Below are 23,488 nucleotides of genomic sequence, written 5' to 3'. Positions count from 1 at the left end.
CCCTGGCTCATTTCATCAGCCCAGCTCTCTGCCTGTCTGTCACCCGTCCTCTTTCTATTATATAGGCAGCAGTGAGAGAATTAGATCCAATGTGGGCTAGACTCCTGCATCAGAAACTTACTAGGGCTGTGACCCTGTGTAAGCATCTTAACCTCTCTGAACTTTATTTTCTTACCATAAAATTAGAGCCAATTTCCACCTAAAATGGCCAAAGGGAAGACTAGGAATAATATAGTTAATGCTTGGTGTATAGTAAATTCTTTAACTTGGCCCATGAGAACAGAGAAATTTACTTATGCTTAGTTATTGAATGCTGCCTCCCCTCTTTCTGTAAAAGGTAGTTAATTTCCCTAGTCTTTTTATTATTGTGGCCTTGACTGCTTCACAGTAGGGTGGGGTGGATCTCCTTTAATCCCCTAAAAAATAGGTGTCACAGTATTTTCTGCCAGAAAGCCTGAGCTGCTCTTGGGTGTGCATGAGGGGAGTATGTGCGTGCACGCATGTGTATGTGCACCTAACACTTACTGAGTATTTGCAGCATGCCAGGCATTGTGATATACACTACGCATGGATTCTCTTATGTGAGGCAGCTTCCATTATATCCCCATTTTCAGTGGAGGGAACCAAGGTTTAGGGGTCCTAAGTTGTCTGAAGCTGCAGAGTTAGCAACTGGCAAAGCTGAAACGGAGCCCAAGCAGTCCGGTTCTGGTGCCGCACTCTATGGCCTGTTTCTCTGGGATGGAGGGAAGTCGGTGCAGAAATAAGGACTTAGACAATTTTCCAAGAAAAGAGAATGCAAAAGTCCCTGCAAACCTTTTGATAGCCTTTATCATCTTATTCCCATAACCCTACTGTAACCTTTGAATCCTCTGAGCCAAGGGTTCTCAATCAGGAGCTGAGTTGTCTCCCAGGGGACATTTGGCCATGTCTGGAGACATTTTTGGTTGTCACAACTGAAAGGGTGAGGGGGGCCTGGGTACTACTGGTTACGTGGGTAGAAGCCAGGGATGTTACTAAACATCCTACCATGCACAGAACAGCCCAACACCCCTCTCTGCCCAAAAAAGCATTATCCAGGCAAAGTGTTAACATGGCAGAGGTTGAGAAAACCTACTCTACATCTATAACTATCTTCACTTCCTACTTCCTCCCCCAAGGGAAACCCTGTGCTTTTTCTTCTCCTTTAAGGTCAGGGCCAAAGCAACCCAACTTATACAATGTCATCTGTTTGAAGTTAGGATCATTCAAAAGCAATAAATGTTGACATTTTATTCTAAATATTTGGAGGAAAGTACTAAAGTGTTTAAAAATAAGAAAAATAATAGTGACAATATGTAGCATTGAATTTATATTTACAATCTACAACATTTTGGAACCTTTTAAAAACATTTAGGAACTTTCCTGGCCAGTGTGGATCTCATTTGGTTAGAGCACCATCCCATAGACTTAAGGGTCTTGGGTTGGATTCCCAGTGAGGGCACATGCTTAGGTTGGGGGTTCAGTCCCAGTTAGGGCACACGTATGAGAAGCAACTGATTGGTGTTTCTCTCTCACATCAATGTTTCCTTCCCTCTCCCTTTCCCTTCCCCTTTCTCTAAAGTCAATAAGCATGCCCTCAGGTGAGGATTAAATAATAATAATAATAAATTAATTAATAAAAACTTTTAGGAACTAATGTCTGTAGTGTTAAATGACAAACTATTAATACAAGTAAAGATTTGTACTAGCTGCCTAGAAGAAGATTGCTCTTTGCATTTTGATACAAATTATGATGCACTGTGTCACCAGCAGGAAGATGGCATGACTTAAAAGAACAGAAGATTGGGTGAAACTGAGCAAAGTGTCTAGAGAATCTTTCTGTGTCATTTCTCACAACTGCATCTGAATCTACAATGATCTAAAAAAAAGTTTAATTTTAAAAATGGAAAGAAGAAAGGTAGGTGGAAACTGAGCCCACTTGCTCATGCCTCCAGGATGGATTTTCAGCTGATCTTCCAACAAGTGAGCTGAACAGTCAATGTTATCTTAGTTGATATGAATTTTTGAAATCAAGGAGCACAGAGGAGGTCTGGCATGGGCCAGTAAGAGACTTCATAAATTGAAGGGGAGGTACTGTGCATGAGGTACCTGCAGTGGAGGAGAGAGAAGAGGAGAGAAAACATAGCTTAGTAGCTCCTGCCCCTCCTAGAGTTGGGAACCCAGACCTGCACAGGGAACCCCCAACCCTAATCTGGAAAGACTTGGGAGGACATGGAAAGTCTGGGAGACTCAGGCTGCACACACACACAGCAAGCAGCATGTCCATAACTGCAGCACCAACTGGGAGAGCCCAGGAGAGAAATTCTAGCTCTTAAGACTGTTGGAGGCACCGGTAGGCTGAGGCCAGACCTGAATAAGAAAGACTTTTTGCCTTTTGGGGAAGTGGAGTGTGCAGAGAGGTGGGCAGTGGCTGGAAGATGCAGTGTGGGTGCCACATAGGGACTTTTTTAAAAGATGGGAGTGGAAGCATGGCTGAGCAGGAACCCCCTCCCCCCCGCCACACACACACGCAGGTGTCCTGCCAGCAAAGAGGCCAGATTTAAAGTGTGGTTTGTGCCCACTGAACCCAGCTTGCCAGGAAGAGTAGAAGACTGCATGGCAAAGGGATTGTGGGGCCCCACCCAGTGGGGCTGGTGAGTGGGTGGCTACATGCAAAACACAGAATGGAGGGTTTAGGTCTGAGTCTCCTGTGAGAGTAATGAGCTGGGAACTGGATGGGCAGGAGCTGAGGACCTAAGATTCATTGAAGCCAGGAAGGGCCATTCAATCACAGAGTACAAACCTGTGGGAAGTGGAAGGCATGCCCAACCCCCATCTGCAGGCTTGCAAACTCCTCAAAACAGTAAGGCCAGGCTCCAGAACACCTTGCTGGGTGCATATCCACAGAGGGAAGAAAAGAGAATCTCCAAAGGAGCCTTTTATTAACTTCTATCACATGCTGTGTTGGTTCCTCTTTGATCCCTATTTCACAGAAAACAGTAGAGCAGAGAGATTGGAAATTGGCATAGCAAGATGTATTCAGAGCCCTGCCCAGTCTCTGCTCTCACACAGAGCTGCCATCAGCACCAAGCAGGAAAGAGCTGATCCTTTTACATAGCTTGGCTGCTCACATGAAACAGACAGCTAATTCATCAGGAACTATACATTATATACATCTGGGACAGACCAAGATGTGTGGTGCAGGGGCAGGGGAACACATCCACCATCTTCCCTGAAGACTGAACAGAGCCTCATGGGATCTCACCCTCCTGATGGCACCAGAGGACCCCGCTGGAGGCAGATGGAGGTGGTACATGTGGTGCTATCTGACTTTAGATGAACCACCCCTGGGCCTTGCGCTGATAAAAAGCCAGCAGTGCATAGCAGAGGGGACCAGCCAAGCCTGAAGGAGAAAGTCACAGACTTTCTCACTTGTAGCCTTGAACAGGCTGCCTAAAGCTAGACTGGGACACCAGCTGACAACAGGGATGGATCCTGAAAGTGAAGACTGTAGGCCAGCAAACACCAGATTCTGCTGAGATGAATTCCGCCTCATTGTTTTTCATTATTTGTGCTATTTTTCTTCCTGAAGAGATTTTTAACATTGTTTCTTGGTTTTCAGTTTTGTTCCTATTATTTCATTATTTTAATTTTATTTTTATATATTGTATTTTCACAATTACTTTATTATTTTTTTTAATTTTAGTTTTAATTCCAATCTCGTATTTTACTCTTCCTTTCTCTTACTCCATATGGCCTTCATCCTTCTCTTTCTTATTTTTGTTTTAAGTTTTACTTTTTCTTTTTCTATGCCTTGTTTTTATTCCTTACTTTTACTATTTTTCCTCCCTCTATCCTCTCAATTAGTCATCTTTCTCTCCATTAGTCATATCACATTCTTTTTCACTTTCTTATAATATCCTTATTGTTGTTCAACCTTTATTAATATTTGGTTGATTATCATTGATATTAGGGTCATTGCATTTCCTCAATTGAATCCTTACTTGTTCACTACTTCTTATTTTAAATCTCGTATTTTACTGTTCCCCTGTCCTACTCCATTTTGCCTTCCTCCTGCCCTGTCTTACTTTTGTTTTATATTTTATTTTCTCTCTTTCTTAGCCTGGTTACTAACCCTTATACTTATTATTTTTCCTTCCTCTGTTCTCTCAAAATCATTTTTCTTTCCTTTAGACATCTCACAATCTTTTTTCTTTTTTTTCTTATATTATTATTTTCTTTCTACCTTTATTAATCTTTGCTCCTTTGTCATGGATATTGCTGCAGTGGTTGTTTTCCCTAATTTGCTTCCTATTTTTTCAGTATTTTTTTCTCTAAACCTCATATTGTACTCTTTCCTTTCCTTAGTCCAGTTTTCCCTATTCCTCTCTTACATTATTTACATTGTAAACTTATTTTCTCCTTTCCTTTGCCTTGTTTCTAATCCTTACTCTTATTATTTCTCCTCCCCTTATCCTCTCAAAATCATTTTTCTTTCCATTAGTCACCTCATATTCTTTTTTCCTTTCCTATAATATTCTTACTATCTTTCCTACTTTATTAAATGTAGCTCATTTGTTGTTGACATCATGGTAGTGCTTGGGGGGTATTTTTGCTGGTGTGATTTTCTTTGCTGGGTTGTTTTGTTTTGTTCTGGCAACTCCTGTACAACAGCATACAAGATGTCGTGGGAGTTGTGACTCTCAGTCAGCCAGTGGAGGGGAAAACCCACCAATGAATGAGCCAACACCAACCAAAACCCAATTACAACAAAATAGACCACCTAGACTGCATAAAGGGCATCTGTAGAGTATCCAGCTCACGAGTCCAAGGAGATTGAACCACTGAGTCGCACAGGACAGAAGGCCACCCCACGAAGACAGGAAGTCAAGGCAAATCAATCTAATATGCAGAAACAAATGAAATGAGTTGCCTAAAATGGGGAGACAAAGAAACAACCCCCAATAGAAAGGAAAGGAGGGATGCCCAGAAAGAGTGCTAAATGAAACTGAGGTAAGCAATTTATCAGACACAGAATTCAAAGCAGTAGTTATAAAGATGCTAAAGGAACTCAATGAGACCTATAAGGAACTTAGTGGGAACTTAATCAGCATGAAAAAGGACATAGAAACTATGAATAAAAACCAGGAGGAAATGAAGAATACAATATCTGAAATCAAGAATACACTAGAAGGAATTAAAAGCAAGCTAGATGAAGCAGAACATCAAATCAGAGAGCTGGAAAACAAGGTAGAAAAAAAAATCCAGTCAGATCAACAAAATGAAAAGAGACTCAAAAAGAACAAAGACAGCTTATGGGATCTGCAGGACAACATGGAATGTAACAATATTCTCATCATAGGGATCCCAGAAGGAGAAGAAAAGGAGCAAGGGATAGAAAGCCTGTTTGAAAAACTAATGACAGAAAACTTCCTTAACTTGGTGAAGGAAAAAATCATGCAAGTTCAGGAAGCACAGAGGGTCCCAGTCAAGATGAACCCAAAGAGGCCCACTCTGAGACATATCATAATTAAAATGACAAATTTTAGAGACAAAAAGAGAATCTTAAAAAAGCAAGGGAGAACAGCTAGCAACCTACAAAGGAACTCCAATAAGGCTACCAGCTGATTTCTCAACAGAAGCATGACAAGCCAGAAGGGAATGGCATGAAATATGCCAAGAAATGAAAAATAAAGACCTATAACCTTGACTACTCTTGAACCCAAAAAGGCTCTCATGTAAAATGGAAAGCAAAATAAGAAACTTCCCAGACCAACCCCCCCCCAAAAAAAAACCCCCTAAAAGAGTACAAGCCAGCATTGCAAAAGATGCTAAAGGAACTGCTTTAAGAAGATGAAGGAAAAAAAAAAAGAGAGAAAGAGAGAGAGTAACACAGGCACAAAGGGAAAAAATGTCAATGAATAAGCCCTATCAATGATAACCTTAAATATAAATGGATTAAATGCTCCAATCAAAAGACATAGGATAGCTGAATGGATAAGAAAATACCAGCCACATGTATCCTGTCTACACGACCCACCTCAGAACAAAAGATCTACACAGGCTGAAAGTGAAGAGGTAGAAAAAAATGTATTTCAAGCAATTGGACTTGAAAAAAAGCTGAGGCAGCAATACTTATATTAGACAAAATAGACTTCAAAACAAAGTCCATAATGAGAGACAAAGTAAGGTCACTACCTAATACTTAAGGAAGTTGTCCAACAAGAGGATATAACCCTTGTAAACATACATACACCCAACAAAGGAGCACTTAAATACATAAGGGAAATCTTGGGAGCCTTTAGGAAGATTGACAGCAATACAGTCATTGTAGGGGATTTTAACACCACACTGTCAACAATGGATAAATCATCCAAACAAAAAATCAACAAGGATATTATGGCATTGAATGACACCCTAGATCAAATGGACTTAATTGATATTTACATAGCATTTCACCCCAAAGAAGCAAAATATACATTCTTCTCAAATGCACATGAAACATTTTCAAAGAGCGACCACATGGTAGGACACAAAATAAACCTCAACAAATTCAAGAAAATTGAAATTAAATCAAGCATCTTCTTGAATCACAATGATTTGAAACTAGGAACCAACCTCAAGGAAAAAACTTGAAAACATTCAAATTTGTGAGAACTGAATAACATGCTATTAAATAACAAATGGGACAACAATGAGATCAAGGAATAAATAAAGAAATTATCCGGAAACAAAGAAAAATGAACACAGTACAACACAAAACTTATGGGACACAGCAAAGGCAGTCCTGAGAGGGAAGTTCGTCATAATATAGCCTATCTAAAGAAAATAGAAAAATCTCAAATAAACAACCTAAACCTACATCTAAAAGAACTAAAAGAACAACAACAAACAAAGCCTAGAATGAGTAGAAAGAAGGAAATAATCCAGATCAGAGCAGAATTAAATGACATACAGACTAAAAAAACAATTCAAAGGATCAACGAATCCAGGAGCTAGTTCCTTGAAAAGATAAACAAAATTGACAAAACTTAGAAATAGCCCAAGTGCCCAGCAATAAGTAAGTGGATCAAAAAACTGTGGTATATTTACACAATGGAATACTACCCAGCAGAAGAAAGAAGGGACTCCTAATTTTTGCAATAGCATGGATGGAACTGGAGAATATTAGGCTAAATGAAATAAGCCAGTCAGTGAATAACAAATACCACATGATCTCACTTATAAGAGGAATCTAATGAACAAAATAAAATAACAAGCAAAATAGAACCAGAAACAGGGAAACATAGAACAGACTGACATTGGGCAGAGGAGAGGGAGGAGCAAGGTAATGGTGGAAAGCAGGGGAAGGGACGGGTCAAAGAACATAATGAATGACCCATGGACATGGACAATGGTGCGGGGATTGACTGTGGGAGTTGGGGATGGGCTGGGTGGAGGAGGGCAAAAGGGGAAAAATTGGGACAACTGTAACGGATTAACAATAAAGTAAAAAGATTAAAAATGGAAAGAAGGGTAAGGGAATGAAAGGAAAAAAAGGGGAAGAAAGAAAATGTAGGAAATTTGTCTTTTGCTTTTTAAAATTAATTTCTACATGTAGGAAACTCTTACCAGTCACATTTGCTTTTAATTATTTTCAAAAGTTATGATATATGCTAAGTCCTCAGAGGAATATGGATACTCTAACAATCGGCCATCTCCCCGGGGTGAGGCGGGGACACAGTAGGCCCAGGGCCTAGGGCTCACACACAGGTCTCAATCTTAATTTCTTTTAAAATCGGAAGGAAAACATTGAATAAAATAATATTGAACGATAATATCATTATGTTATGTTACTGAACGTGAAAAATAACACTCATCTAATGATTATATAATAATGAATTGAACCTAGTTTATATTAACCTTTCAGCAGTATAGTCATCGGATATTATTTTTTTAATGAAGGAAATGCCCATGAGGGGCTTTGGCACTAAACTGATACCAAAGGGACAAGAGGAACCACAGTGGCACCTCATATTTGGCCAGCATTGTCAAAAAATGTTCAGATAACTAAGTTTATTTTTTAAAGTTGTAATAGTTATTTTTTAAAATTTTATTTGAGAGAGAGAAACATGGATTTGTTATTCCACTTACTTATGCATGCTCTGGTTGATTCATGGACATGCCCTGATCTGGGATCAAACCCACAACCTTGGCGTATTGGGATGATGCTCTTACCAACTGAGTTATCCGGCCAGGGCTTACAGTAATTATTTTTATTTGAACCATTTTATGAGGAAGAAAATCTAATACTTGGCTACTTTTTAAAACAAAATATCATTTAAGTTTTCACTGAGGGAACAAGGTGGACATTTATGACACAGCAACATTGCAGTTTCTGCCTCTCCCTTGCAGCCTCTTGGTTTCTCCATTGTACCTCCCGCCATTGGTGTGTTTGCTTCTTACAAACTCCCCACTTGTGATTTGCTCCCTATGGTCTGTTCTTCATGTGAAAAAAGCTGCCTAAGCTGCCTAAGATCATGAGTGGAGTCAATACACCCTGAATAATGACCTAGGGGCTCTTTGAAAGGTCATACTCCTTAGATTCTGTCTGACAATGTCAATGACTCAGAAAGCTTCTACTCACACTATTATTATAAGTTTCTCACAATCTAATTGAGGAAACAAAGCAAACATGCAAAACAATTAGAGAATCCCACAGGATTAACTAGAATCAAACATTACAACAATAAACACCGTTGGCGTTCAGGAAGGGAGTACAGAGATTTATCAACCTCCAATAGTAGACAAAAAAAGGGCAGACTCTAGGTCTCAGCTTTACCACTCACTTCTTGCATGACCTTGAGTAAATAAGGTAGCTTCTTGTGCCTCTATCACCTGTACAATGGGGGTGATTGTACTATGTACTTCAAACTATTTTTATGAGAACTATATGACTGCATGTTTGTGAGGTTCTTAGTGTTTTGCATATATAATAAACACCCCAAGTTTTGTTAAACAAATTTTTAACAAAAAAAGAGCTGACAGAGCTGAGACTGTCAGGTAACACAAAGCAAAGAGGGAACGAGAGTCTGGGATGAAACGGGAGCCACCTAGCCAAGTCGGGATTAGATCCCTGCACCCCATGTTGCTGAGTAGGTCTGCATGTCCACACTGGCCTATTCATTGCATCTATTGTTTCTCTGAGTACCAGGGTCAGGCTGGGTCCTTTTCTTCGTCCACTCTGAGAAGTAAAACTCATCTCTGTCTGAAAGACCATATATCCTTATGTTCCTTCATCTGATATTCCTTCAACTTGGGTTTCCAGAGGCAAACCAAGAAAAATCTTCATAGACAATTGTCTCTGTCTTTGTACCGTGACTGCTGTTGGCATATACATGTTTATATATGTACCTATATATACTGGAGAAAGTTTTGTGACATGGTGTCAATTGTCTGCAAAGCCTGCACTAGTACCCACACCTGCAGAACCAGCTCTGGGACTCGAGGTTGCTTTATTTAGCGCCAGTTCAATGATCCCTGATGAATTCTGCAAGTGCCCGCTACAGAGTTAGCCACTCCCCTCATGATAGAGGGTAACCACAGAACCTTAGAGCTATTTCCATGTGCTGTGATTTCTCTTATTAGCACCATGGCCTGGCAAGGGTGAGTAGGCAGAGGTGCTCTGTGGTGTTACAGATGACCGGGGACACTTCCTGAGTGGGCAAGGTGGTAGGTACTGGTTGGGTGGTAGGTACCGGTTGGGTGGCGGGCCCCCTGTGGGACTCTGCAAATTCAGTTACAGGCCACTGAGTGATGTGGCTGGAGTCCACAAGGAGTGTGGGCCACTGTCACTCACCATCTCACTGTGGCCACCTGAAAACATCATATTCACATCCATCTCAAATTTCAATGCCAGGAGCAGGTGATAAAATGTGTTCAGAAGCTCAGCTTCATTGAGGAATATTTCTCCTGGTGTGCGGGTGTGTGTCGGGCATCTGTAATGCCTGGATTACACCCTCTCGGTATCTCCTTCTGCTTTGCCCATTGCTATGGCAGCCAGGTGCCCTCATATGTAGCTGACACACTAGTCTCAGCAGAGTGATCTTTGTCTTGCTGACTGCCTGGACCTTTCCACCTGGGATGTCTGAGGGGGACCACCCAACTATTCTGCCACTTACACAGGCCTGGGATGGGAGGGAGTCAACACCTTTAGAACAATCCTTGAACAAGTGAACTCAAGCCAAAGAGTACTCTCTGGCTCCTTCCCCTGTGGGTAACCCCAGAAAGTATGTTCTCACTTTATATAATCAGTGAGAAAATAACTACTTTAAAAGAATGTTATGAAAAAATATAGTAAAAATTGATATTCCTATTTTTAAATAATATATTTGAGTTCCATTTCTTGTTTTTAATTGTTATCAGGGTTGACATGCAAACTTCTTAAAAGAGAGGGATATTAAAAGAAATGTGTCAAGAATCTTTGAATATTTTAAAGTTTTGATTCCAAAAATATGAATGAATCAGAGATGAGAATGCAATAAAGATAATGAGACAGTGATAAAAAGAATGCTACATAACTAAAGAATAGCTCTGAAAATTCAAAAAAGTCGGGGAGGGGAGACTTGAAGTCTGATTTCCTAATTTAGAACTAGGACTGGAAAAACACAATCATCTGCTTCTGTGGTATAAAATAATACATTTTAAAAATCTGTCCTATTCCAGAATTTCTTATCCCCTTCAGTTAATTCTCTGTTTAAAGGCATTATTAAAAACAAAACAAAAAGAAAAAGCACACCTCCAAACCCTGGTGTGGGAGAGGAAGAAGATTTCCTCTACTCAAAGGCTCTTTTGGCTGGTGTAATAATCAAATAGACATGAGCAGACTAATGAGAAAAAATGATCAAATTTAATTACATACAGAATGGGACCCCCACATACATGATAGAGTCAGAGATCCCACGCACACGAGAGGATCTGAGATAAAAAGGAAAAATGAGGGATATGTGGCATCCTGAGCAAAGGATGAAGTAAGGTCTGTTGGGGCTTCAGAGGGGAGGAAAGTCATTGTAGAACAATTAGAAGAACAGAAGTTAAGTAATTAACAGTTTGCCCCACCATACATACATAGGTCATTAAAAAACATTATCTCTGCTAATAACTCTTATTATGGGCAAGGTTACTAATTGCAATGCTTTCAGGAAGAGGTAAAAGTTTCTCACAAACTCACACAGCCTTGATTGCCCTCAGGTCAAAATAATTCATGTGCTAAAGTGGCACATCCTGGGAATCCTCTTCTGCGCCCTTACACTGTGAGCCTTTACCCTGTATTTCCTTATCAAACAAGTTATCACCTGCAGGAACGCTGACCAATGGGATACAAGGCAAGTAAATTTTGATCATTTTGATCATCAGGAGCATGAACCTGGGAGACTATATTCATTAGTTCAGTAGGAAATCTTGGTTAATAAAAAGGAAGCATGAGGCAGTCAGTAATTAATAGAGAGTTCAAGTAGGGGAATTTAGTGTTTGATTAAAAGTGACGTTTCAAATAAATGGGGAAAAATGAATTATTCAATAAATTGTATAAGGACAAGGTGGTAGCCACCTGGAAAAAAGTAAAATAAATTCACATCATATTCCTTGGACCAAAATAAATTCCAGATATAAAATATATTTAAATGTAAACACAGCACTATAAAGTATACATAAAGAAAACAAACAAATTTAAGTAAGTGTGGAGTGGGCAAGAGATTTGTGTGACTCAGAACACAGAAACTACAGAAAACATAAATTTAACTATATAAAATAAAAATTTTGCACAAAGGAAAAAACAGAAATTGAAGACAACTGATAAACAGAAAAATATATGGAAAAATATCTTAATTTCCTTAATATGTAAAGACTTAAAAATGACTCTTAAACACGTACAAAGGTACTCAATCTCACTTAACTAAAGAAAATACAAAATAAAACTGTATGGAGACAGTTAGATTGACAGCTATCCATGAAGAGGCTACTGGACTTCTCAAACCTTACATGCTTACAGACCACCTGGGATGCTATTAACATGCAGATTCTGATTGAGAAGGTCTGGGGTGGGGCCTGAGAACCTGCATTTTTAACCAGCTCTGTGGTGAGGCCTATGCTGCTGGCCCACTGACAACACTTTGAGTAGCATACGTTATTGGTGGGAATGTAAACTTACATTGCCTGTCTGCAGGGCAATTTGGTAACATCTCTCCATATAAAAAGTGCACCTACTGGTTGTCAGCAACCCCATGGTAGCAGTTATCCTACAACATGCACATGTATGCCAAGTCATGTGCAAACTAGGGCATTGCCTGCAGAATCAGTAGTAGTAGTAGCAAAAAATTAGAATGAATATGAAAATCCTTCAATAGGGGACTATTTAAATACATTATCCATACAATTGAATATCTTGGGAAAAGCACCAAGATATTTTGATTTTGCAAAGTTTCAGGCATGAGAAACCACACACATTTGTGCATCGAACTGCTTTAGAAGGGGCTAGAGACACAAGTGGGTTTCTTCCCCTCCCTGCTACGTGCTCAAACTTGCTCTGTAATCAGGTTCTGTCTCAGATGGATAATTTCATAACTTTTCCAAACACATTTGGAAAACACGCACGTGCACACAGGAAAGCGCCGTTTGCTTCCAAGGTAGCCTTCTTTTTCTCTGCTCTCTCCCTGCAGGCAGATAGATAGATGGGCACGGCTCTTTGCCCTTGGATTTCTCAAACAGGAATCTTCAGGTGTCATCTTCTATTTTCCCTCAAACTCCAGAAAACACACTAGAAGCTCTCCAAGTAAACTCCTTCAAGCCCCTCAGGTTTAAGAAGCAGTACAGCAGAAACTCCTATGATATTTAAGTTAGTATTTCTGGAGTCTCTGCTACTTGCTTCATTGAAATAAATGTAGCTATAAATCCTTTTGATGTAGACCTAATATTAGGGGCCACAAACTGGTAGCCTCGTCCATACCTGGCAGCAGAGAGATTTGCTTGTCTTGTTTTTAATTTTTCCAGCTATATTGAGATATAATCGACACACAGCATTGTGTAAGTTTAAGGTGTACACATGTTGATTTGACACATTTATAAATTGCAAAATGATCGCCACCACAGAGTTAGCTACCACCTCCTTCCTGTCACATAGTCACCATTTATTTTTTGTGGTGGGAACATTTAAGATCTACTCTCATTCAAGTATATGATACAGTATAATTAGCTATAGTCACTGTGCTGTACATTAGACCCCCAAACTTGTTAATTTCATAACGGAAGTTCACACCCTTTAACCAATATCTCCCCATCTCCCTCATTCTCCAGCCGCTGGTAACCACCACACTACTCTTTGTTTCTGCGTTCATCTTTTTAAAATTCCACAAGAGATCATTTGTTTGCCTCTCAGAAGATTGCTCAGCATTCCCAAGCTAGGTTTTACATAGACTTCCAGATTCCTGAGAAGCTGAAAGACCCGACAAACAGCAGGGCCTACATTTCCTCCTTTGCAATATGTGCCTGGAGCTGGGCAGTGGTCACCCCTTTAGCGCGACCCTCCAGGTTCCAGTGTTCCCACTGTTCGCTGTTGCCTCAGATCCACATACTATTACACTAGCACTTTACCCTCTGCTACCTTCTTGTTTTCTTTCATTGGCGTACATTTGATTATTTAACCCTTCTCCAGGCCACAGAATTAACCATAGTCTGACCCCAACAAAACGGCAAAGCCTTTAGAGAATCCCACTACTTCTTTCTAAACTATTTCCCCCTATTTTAATACCTCTTCCCTCCCTCCAAATTCAGAAAGTTCATACTTTCCTACTGCTCTTGATTCTCCCCTTTCCGGAAAGAAAAACATGTGGTAATCTAACTCATACTACATATCGAGTGATCCAATATATCCTTTGGGGTGGGGGAGGATAGCCGGATGTTTAACATTTCCAAACGGCGAAATTCCAGCCAATTTGGCACTTGAATGAAGGAGATATTTAGGGGCAAGAGACTCTCCTCTAAGACCCTCAGAGTGCATCTTGGGGACAATTACTCCTTCTCCACTTTGTCAGCCAGCTAAAATATCCGCCAAAACCATCTGTTTCTTTTTGCTTTTCAGATTAGTGGACTGCCAGGGAATCCCTGCCGTAGTTGGTTCTCCCTAGGAAAAATATTTATTTAATTCATTCCTATTCTGGGATGGGGTGCCCTGTGCGTTTTAGCCAACCAGAAGCTTAATCTGTGCCAACGGTGCAGTGTGGCTGTAAACACACCACACACACCACACAAACATAAACTTAGCCATGTCATCCATAGATACACAAAGCATAGGAAGTAATTTCTTTGAAATCTTAACCCACACCCAGAGATTTCTAAAGATCATTTTGAGAAAAATGCTGACAAGTGAAGAGCATTATGGGGAAAGAAACTAGGAGAGAGAGAGAGAGAGAGGGAGAGAGAGAGAGAGGGAGAGAGAGAGAGAGAGAGGGAGACTAAAGAAAGACTCAATGGCTGCCTTCAGAAGTTTGAAGGGCTGCCCCCAGAGGGAGCAGGAAGCATTAGCTCTTTGCTGTGCCAAAGAACAAACTGAGACCAATGGCTAGAATTTAAAGGATAGGAGTGGGAGGAGATTTTGGCTTAAGAAATAAATTTAACAGCTACTAGATGGAGATTAGAGGAAAATGACTTTCCCTTTCACTAAAAATATCCTGGGAGAAGCTGTTTGAAATGCTATAGAAAGAATCCTTACAATAGTTGGTGGCCTGATTTGACTTTGTTGGAACTCTTCATACTAAAGCCCACTCTGGTGTGAATTCGGCTTGCATGTCATAGAAAACGTATCCACAGACGCAGGATAATGTCTCTGCCTACTCTATTTGAACTTCAGTGTAGTCATTTAGGTCCAACTACATCAATGCTCCTTTTAGACCCAGAATCTGTGACTTGTGCAGTTTCGTCTTTTTGCCTTGGATGTGTACACTTTGTATTCTCATTGTCAGTAAGCATATGAGATAGATTTTCACTCAGTGAGCTTTTCCTAAGTGCTCTTGTAAAGAAAATGATGTAACCAATTGTTTATTCCATGAATAGCCTTTTTTTGGTCTGTCCCCAGAATATGGCCAATATATCTATGACTAACACTCACAGGACAGAAGGATTTTTCTGGCTTAAGCTTTCACTTCTTTTGGCCAATTGGAGAGTTCTTTATAAACATTTATTGATTTGGATTCATAAACCAAATGGAGGTGGAAAAGCTTGCCGGGCTGGTTGCTATGGTAACTAGCATTTTACACATGTACCCACCAGCCAGCAGTGATGGCTCAGAACAGAAATGCAAAGCCTACCTGTAGCTACAAATTACATATTAACTCTTTTTACATTTTTAATTGAGAATTCGTGATTTCCCCCACCAATTCTATGTGAAAGCAAGTTGTATTATGGCAGAACTTTTTTTTTCATTTATTCCTGTATTTCTCTTGAGGCATTTTCCAGACAGAGGTGATTTCTAATCAATTTTGGTTGTCAAGTATTAAAGAGATTCTACCTAAGGTTCAGCTCTCTGCCATGTGTTGAGGGTGATATGAAAGAAATTTGGGTCCTATTCTTTTCTTCAAGGAACTTATAGCTGGAGTCAAGGAGCACAGACATAAAGTAGCAGACAAGTAACACAAGAAACAAAATGTGGTTAAATGCCAAACTCTGCAACACAGAGGATTATAGAAGCGAGGCCTGCTGGGCAGAGCGCAGGCTGCAGAATGAGACACAACTACTTTGAACTGTGTGGCCTTGAACACATTACTTTTCTATGACTCACTGTAATGAGAACTGTATCAGTCCATAGGTTTATTTTCAGGATGAAATAAGAGAATTATATAGAGTGTCTAGAATATTGTCAGATTCATAGCAAGCATTCAGTTAATGGGAATTATTAGTTTTGCATTGAGATAATAAGTTACGTTTTGTTTTTGCCAGGAGAAGACCCAGGTTTAATGAGAATTGAAACTTAAACAATTCTTAGGCCCCGTTTTAAGAATGTAATAAAAACCCATGAATACAAAATCAGAGATAAGGAAGCACTATAAATTTAAAACTTAAAAAGCACACAAAAATTTAAAAATATAACATTTTTACTGACTTTAGAGGAAGAGAGAAACATTGATTAGTTGTTCCACTTATTCATATCTTCATTGGCTGATTCTTTTTTAAAAAAGATTTTATTTATTTATTTTAGAGAGAGGGGAAGGGAGGGAGAAAGAGAGGGAGAGAAACATCAATGTGTGGTTGCCTTTCATGCGCCCCTGACTGTGAATCAAACCAGAGACACTTTGGTTCACAGGCTGGTGCTCAGTCCACTGGGTCACACCAGCCCGAGCTCGTTTGTTGATTCTTGTATGTGCCCTGACCAGGGATTGAACCCACAACCTTGGCATATAGGGACAACAATCTAACCAAATGACCTACCCAGCCAAGGCCTAAAAATATTGTATAACATTATTAATTGCCCTATACATGTATTTAATATTTCTTACCACACTTTCTGAGTCTATACTATTTGATTGCCTCTTTATCTGACATGGATTTTGTAACATTTTCTACAGAACAAATACAAAGATAACTCAGTCATTCTTCTAGCAGCACTAATTGAAATTCACTTTTTATTTTTGATAACTAGGATGTATAAAACATGACTTCACATGCAGATACACTTTCTGTTTATAGTACTACTAAAAACAGGGATTCTGATAAATTCTTTTATTTCTTTTATTTCTTTTTAAATTATTTTATTGTTGTTCAATTACAGTTGTCTGCATTTACCCTACTCCCCACCAACCCCAGCCAAACCCACCTCCCTCCCTTGCTTCCACCCCCTCCTTAGTTTTGTCCATGTGACCTTTATAGTTGTTCCTGAAAACCCTTCCTCCCTCTCCCCCATTATCCCCTTCCACCTCCCCTCTAGTTACTGTCAGATTGTTCTTAATTTCAATGTCTCTGGTTTGTTTTGCTTGCTTGTTTGTTTTGTTGATTAAGTTCCAGTTAAAGGTGAGATCATTTGGCATTTGTCCCTCACCACCTGGTTTATTTCACTTAGCATAATGCTCTCTAGTTCCATCCATGCTGTTGCAAAGGGTAGGAGCTCCTTCTTTCTCTCTGCTGCGTAGAATTCCATTGTGTAAATGTACCACAGTTTTTTGATCCACTCATTTACTGATGGGCACTTAGGTTGCTTCCAGTACTTGGCTATTGTAAATTGTGTTGCTGTGAACATTGGGGTGCATAGGTTCTTTTGGATTGGTGTTTCAGGGTTCTTAAGATATAATCCCAGCAGTGGAAATGCTGGGTCAAAAGGCAGTTGCATTTTTAGTTTTCTGAGGAAATTCCATACTGTTTTCCACATTGGCTGCACCAGTCTGCATTCCCACCAACAGTGCACTGGTGTTCCCTTTTCTCCACATCCTCTGCAACATTTGTTTGTTGATTTGTTTATGATGGCCATTCTCACGGGTATGAAGTGGTATCTCATTGTGGTTTTAATTTGCATCTCTCTGATGGCTAGTGATGCTGAGTATCTTTTCTTGTGTCTCTGGGCCCTCTGTATGTCCTCCTTGGAAAAGTGTCTATTCAAGTCCTTTGCTCATTTTTTAATTGGGTTTTTGTCTTCCTGGAGTGGAGTTGTGTGAGTTCTTTATATATTTTGGAGATCAAGCCCCTGTCTGAGGTATCATTGGCAAATATATTTTCCCATATAGTTGGCTCTTTTTCCATTTTAATGCTGTTTTCTTTAGCCATGCAGAAGCTTTTTAATTTGATGAGGTCCCATTTGTTTATTCTTTCCTTTATGTCTCTTGCTCTAGGGGACTTATCAGTGAAAATATTGCTGCATGGAATATCTGAGATTTTCCTGCTGATGTTTTCCTCTAGGACTTTTATGGTGTCACGAGTTATATTTAACTCTTTTATTCACCTTGAATTTATTTTTGTGTATGGTGTAAGTTGGTGATCAAGTTTCATTTTTTTGCATGTAGCTGTCCAGATCTCCCAACACCATTTGTTGAAGAGGCTATTTTTACTCCATTTTATGCTTCTTGCCTCTTTGTCAAATACTAATTGACCATAGAGACTTGGGTTTCTTTCTGGGTTCTGGGTTCTGTTCCATTAGTCACCATAAAAAAAGAAAATGTGTAGTGCATGTGTAATTTTATCACTGTGTCATGGAGTATTGTCCAGACAGGGTTTCTGTTTTGAGTAGACATCCATAAACACCAAATACTTGGCTTACATTTTTCAACATTTGGTGTTTGGAAGAATTTTTCACACACTGCCTTCTGCCTTTCAAACCTTGTGCATTTCAAACCTTGTTCCTCTTCTGCCACCCATGTATTTCTGGTGCCAGCTACACAAGTAGACATGCATATTCTCAATGACCCCTGGCTCTGCCCAGGGAGTTACCAGAGCAACCAATAGGCAGATTCCTGGGAACTGTTCCTCTACCAGAATGGCCAGAAATAACCTAACGATATATAGAAGTGACTGCCTACCGCATAAATATATTCTACTAAATGTAAACTAAATGTTTTTCCAACTTAACTTTCTCTCAGCTGGACCACCAACATGCCCGTGGTCATCCTTCATCACCCAGCACTAGACGAAAGAGAGAGTTGTCTTGTCAATAGTGGTTAGACTACCTTGTTTTTGCTAACTTTGCAATGACCATGTGAATGCATAGCTAGTATCCTCTTAGGGTCTTAGAAAGGGCCAGTGTATGTGAAAGGCTCTGAAGCTAAATTTTATTACCTTCATGGAAATTCTTTCAGTTCTATCTGCTTCACGGTGAAGGGACTTTATTCCAGATGTGAAAAAGAATATGAGCAAGGGCTCTGAGGAAGTGGAGAGGATTGATGGGGTTCTTGGGCAACTAGTTGGATATGAGCAGAGTCTTTATCAATAGGCTTATAAGATCCATTTCTGGAGGACCTTTAAGGCAGAGAATGAGCAAGGAATAAAAAGCTTTTGGCATGAGAGAGACAAAATGAAAGCATTTAAAAATATTAGTTTGAATGAATACCTACTGGGCCTTAGTTATCTGTGAAAGCCCAGAGAAAAACATGTAGATCTCATTAGAAAACAGTACTCCATATAGCAAAATCAACCCAAAGAATAGACTAGGGAAGTTCTACCTCCTGCAAATATGTTGCTTAAGGCCATCTATGGATCTAAACTTTAGATCATTCTGTTGAAATGCTCTTATGATGTTCCACTGGAGAATAATCTTGTAAGCTCAAGCTCAGGAGAGTACAGAAAAACTGTTGCTAGCAGGCCTCTCAGGACACTTATTCCAACTGGGATTTTAAATTAAAAAACTGCCTTGTCCTCTAAAGTCAAGATGCAAATGACAGATGTCAGAGAGATATTCTGCTCCTACAACCAGCCCATTCCACACTCACTGAGTCTCCCAGCTGTCATCAAGAGTATCCCCACCTGTCTGTTGGACCACTGTGTTGTCCCCTGAAAGCTACTGAACAATGATGACCAGAGGAGAACCTGGGATAGCCATGAAGCATCCAGTTACATGGGTGAGAAATATGAAATGGGCCTATAAAAAAGGGAAAGAATTAACCAGAATATCTGACTCAAAAGGCCTTGTGGTGAGGGAGGGCAAAAAGCACCTAGAATCATATTGCTTTGAATATTAAAAGAGATATGGTCACAGTTTGTACCTTAAGTCAGTGAAGTAGAACATATGCATTTTACATGTTAGGCCAACATGCCTGGATTTTAAATTGCTTACATATTTTTTCAGTGATTATTGGCTGTCTCTGTGTGCATGTCTCTAAGCATCAGCATCGGTGAGGGAGAAAACAAGTCTCAAGATAGACACAGTTCCTACCCCCATGAAGCTCACATTCTCGTCTGAAGGAGAACAAAATTAACAAGATTAAAAGAACAATAATTCCAGACGTTAAGTTGCTATAAAAATAGTATAAAAGGGGTAATGTTAGAGTTTGTAGCATAGAGGGACAGGGCACAGCTGTGTTACCTTGGATGACCAGGAAAGGCCTCTGTGGGGACAAAATGAAGGAGCTGCAAGATGAGAAGTCAGCCGTCCAAACACTTGGGGCAAAGCATGTCTGAAGGAGAGAACTCCAAGGACAAGATCCCTGAGGCTGGAGGAGTAGAATGATGAACAGAGTGAGCAAGTAGAGTGGGCAAGGGGAGTGTGGTTACATCATGAGGGCACAGAGATGGATAGGCAGGGGCCATCGGGTCCTTTACAGCCCGGTAGTCATGGTAAAGCACTTGGATTTTAGTCTATAAGCAATAGGAAGCCACTGAAGGGTTCTGGGCAGGGGAGTAACATGATCTGATTAGTGTTTTAAAAACATGATTCTGGTTAGCATGTGGGGAACGGACCCTAATGATCAAGAGTAAAAGAAGGACAACAGTTAGAATGAGGGCTCCTGAAGCCATCAAATTAAATTGTGATGGTGACTTGCCCTAAGGTAATGTGGTGGAGTCCTTGCATCAATGGTTCAAAGTAGCAGACTTCTGGAACCCAAACCCTTTGGTCTACAATTTATAACCCCCTTCCATTCTGACTCTGGGCTTTGAATGATGAGATGCAAGCAGAGGCTTGCATAGGGTTTACTCTGCCACACTATTAGCCCTGCTTGTTCCTGGGGCCTTGCCGTGGCATGAGAATAGACCCAGGCTAACTGCCTACTGGAGAGAGAGATACCACGCAAAGCAGAGCTGTGCCATCTCTGCTGAGGCCACATCCAAGAGAGCTGGTCCTCACCCTTAGTGTAGATGCAAAAGCAAGCCCAGCTGAGCTCAGTGAAGCCCAGTTCAGATCGACAGAAATATCCAGAAAAACCAAGGACAGGGTAAGAAATAAGAACTGGTTGTTGCTTAAAGCCACTACATTTTCAGAATGTTTGTTGTTTGATGTTAAACGACCAACGAACACACTAAAAAAAAAAGTATGGAAAGAAGTTTGGATTTGGAATATATTTTGGAAATTGGGAAGGCAGAATTACTCACTATTAGAATAGTTGTCCACCCTCAAATACATGTAATTGGACATATCAGAATGGTTTAAATCTAGCAAGATAAAAATATTCTATGGTCTAGCAACAATATATATTCTATGATCCTAATAAATGACACATTTTTAGTCATAGCATTTCCATCAATTTTGAAAGTCCAGATGAAAATGGAGCCGAGAACTCCATGTAATTCTGTGATGTTCCCAGAGTGGCAGTGTGGAGACTTGAGGGAGCTAACACTGTCATCCTGGAGCAAATCTTTGAGGACTTGATGGGGCAGGAACCAAAAAAGCAGAGAAGCAGCGAGAATGGCGTGGCTTTTCTGCAAGGGAGCACATGCTGGTGATAGAGGGGCCATTAAAAATTTAACTCCTAGAAATGTGGCTATGGTTCCAAAGAGGAGGCTTGAATCTAGAATTGTCCCAAATAACAGTTATTTGAGAACATTTTAAAAAATGAACAAAAAACTTAGAAGTTGAGATTTAATAACATTTGTTGTCTGGGAAAATTATATTTTTGTATTCACCCTGATCCAAGCTTTCTAGATAGGTATGTGCCGGCAAAGGAGCCTGATAGGTGTGGGCTAAGATGAAGAGTAAGGAATTCCCCGACTCTAGTACCAGTTTTTCTGAGGAAGTAACTAGCTTTTCCTGTGTCTTAACATCAAGTTCCCCAGGAAACAGTCTCTGAAAGAGACATTTGTTAGCAGGAAGTTAGACATTTACTAGGGCATGCTCTCAAAAACAATACCTGCTGTGGAAGAGAAGAACGCCAGATTGGGCAGAAATTTCTTTTGCTGGAGAAATTAAACCTGCAGAAAATTTGCAACAAAGGCTTCAGTCAACCTCGTGGAAAGGTTTGAAACTTGGATGGTTCTTCAAAGGTATCCCTCACTTAGGCAAGGGGGCCCTGTACTGACTCCGGATCAACAAGTCAGTGAATGCTGGCTGTCTCTGGAGAGGACAGGGACTGCAAGTGCAGCAGCTCCTTTCTGCTGAGAGCAATCACTGAGGGAGAAGTCAGGTGTCCCCAGCAGCTGGAGAACAAGTGCCTCAGTCCTGAGCAGGGGAATCTGCATGGTAACAATAGGGTCCACTACAATCCATCAAGCAGGGATGTTGATACCTTCCTCCCACATCACTGAGAGGAAAGATATGGATGTCAATCCAGGTGTGACCATGGACAATGCCTTTCTATGACCATGATGAGGTTGATGCCAGGCCACAGTGTGTTGAAAAAATAGGAGATGAGGAGGCAAAGGCAGAAAATATAAACCTTGTTAAGCAAGGTAGTGAAGAAGAGAAAAGTTGATAGTGACCACAAAAGAAAGAAGAGATGCAGAGATTATTACTTTTTAAAATAATGGTCAGGATTTGAGCATATTAGTAGAATAAAGGAAGAATTAAGTAAAGATATTGAAAACACAAGAGAAAGAATAATTGATTTTAAAAAGTACTTCGAAAGAGAGATACTATAGAATTGAGAGTTGGAGTAAAGATTAGTGTTGGCAGGGACGGGAAAACCACTTCCGGGGGTGGGGGTGGGGGTGAAGAAAAGATCACTGCAGAGAGAGTCGGAGGGAGAAAACTTGAAGGAATTCATGACCTTTACAATCTTGGGGAAGCAGGAAGCTAGTCTTCTGCTAAGAATTGTAGGCACAGGGTTTGAGAGAAGGAAGGATGCTCTGCAATTACTGACTGTGGAAATGGGTAAATTTGCGGGGCAGCGATGAGAAAAAAAGTCCTGATCTAGTTACTGGTGTAGGCTTCACTTTTGGTTTGGCTTTTTCCACAATAATATTTTTCACCTCGGAGACAGGAAAGGAAGAAATGAATGGTTGTACTCATCCTAGATAAGGAATTAACTGGATTGGGGAAATGATGAGTGGCGATGAGAACTTGCTTAAAATAATTGATCTTGAAGCCTCTATAGCTAAGGAGAGAAAAGACAAGCAGGAGTGCGTCTGGTCAATGTTGAAGACTGGAAGGGACCAGGATAAGGAAGGCTGCTCAAGTGAGATGAATTCGACCTTGGGTCTTCACAACAAGCTATGGTCTTAGGGCTCAAATCTCTCTGGTCTTGCCTGCACTCCTGCCTAAGAAGACAGCTATCACCCTGACCCATCAGGCCTTGAGTCTGACAGTTTCTTCCCTAATGCCCTCTGACTCTCAGGCCTCATCGATTCTTTGACCTCTCCTTAATGTTGGACCCCCATATTCTCTGTTGTTGGCACCATGGGAAGATTACTTATGGTACCTTTGTAGATTCCAGTGGGAAAGCATGACTTCTTGGTAAAGTACTGCTGGGGAAACTACCTTTGACTTTGTGGCATTCTCTTCCATCCAAACCCTTTCTTAACAACGAACCCTTTAGTTACAAGGAGAAAATGCTCTATGGCAGGACTGATTTCATACCAAGACAAAAGTTGTGTG

At 40.3% G+C, this 23,488-nt stretch overlaps 1 long non-coding RNA gene across 1 annotated transcript in view; it reads right to left on the bottom strand.

The window, feature by feature from the left end:
* Positions 1-1,732: 1,732 nt before the first annotated feature.
* Positions 1,733-23,488, bottom strand: part of LOC123480280 (uncharacterized) — a 51,012-nt gene continuing 29,256 nt past the window's right edge. Inside the window, exons 2-3 of the long non-coding RNA XR_006656201.2 lie at positions 2,822-3,000; positions 1,733-2,127 (exon numbers count right to left, since the gene is read on the bottom strand). This is a non-coding gene — a long non-coding RNA (uncharacterized lncRNA). The remainder of the gene's footprint in view (positions 2,128-2,821; positions 3,001-23,488) is intronic.

Source organism: Desmodus rotundus, chromosome 3 (assembly GCF_022682495.2).
Source record: "Desmodus rotundus isolate HL8 chromosome 3, HLdesRot8A.1, whole genome shotgun sequence".
Lineage (NCBI taxonomy): Eukaryota > Metazoa > Chordata > Mammalia > Chiroptera > Phyllostomidae > Desmodus > Desmodus rotundus.
Note: the sequence above shows the minus strand (reverse complement) of the source record. Positions and strands in the feature narration are given on the sequence as shown.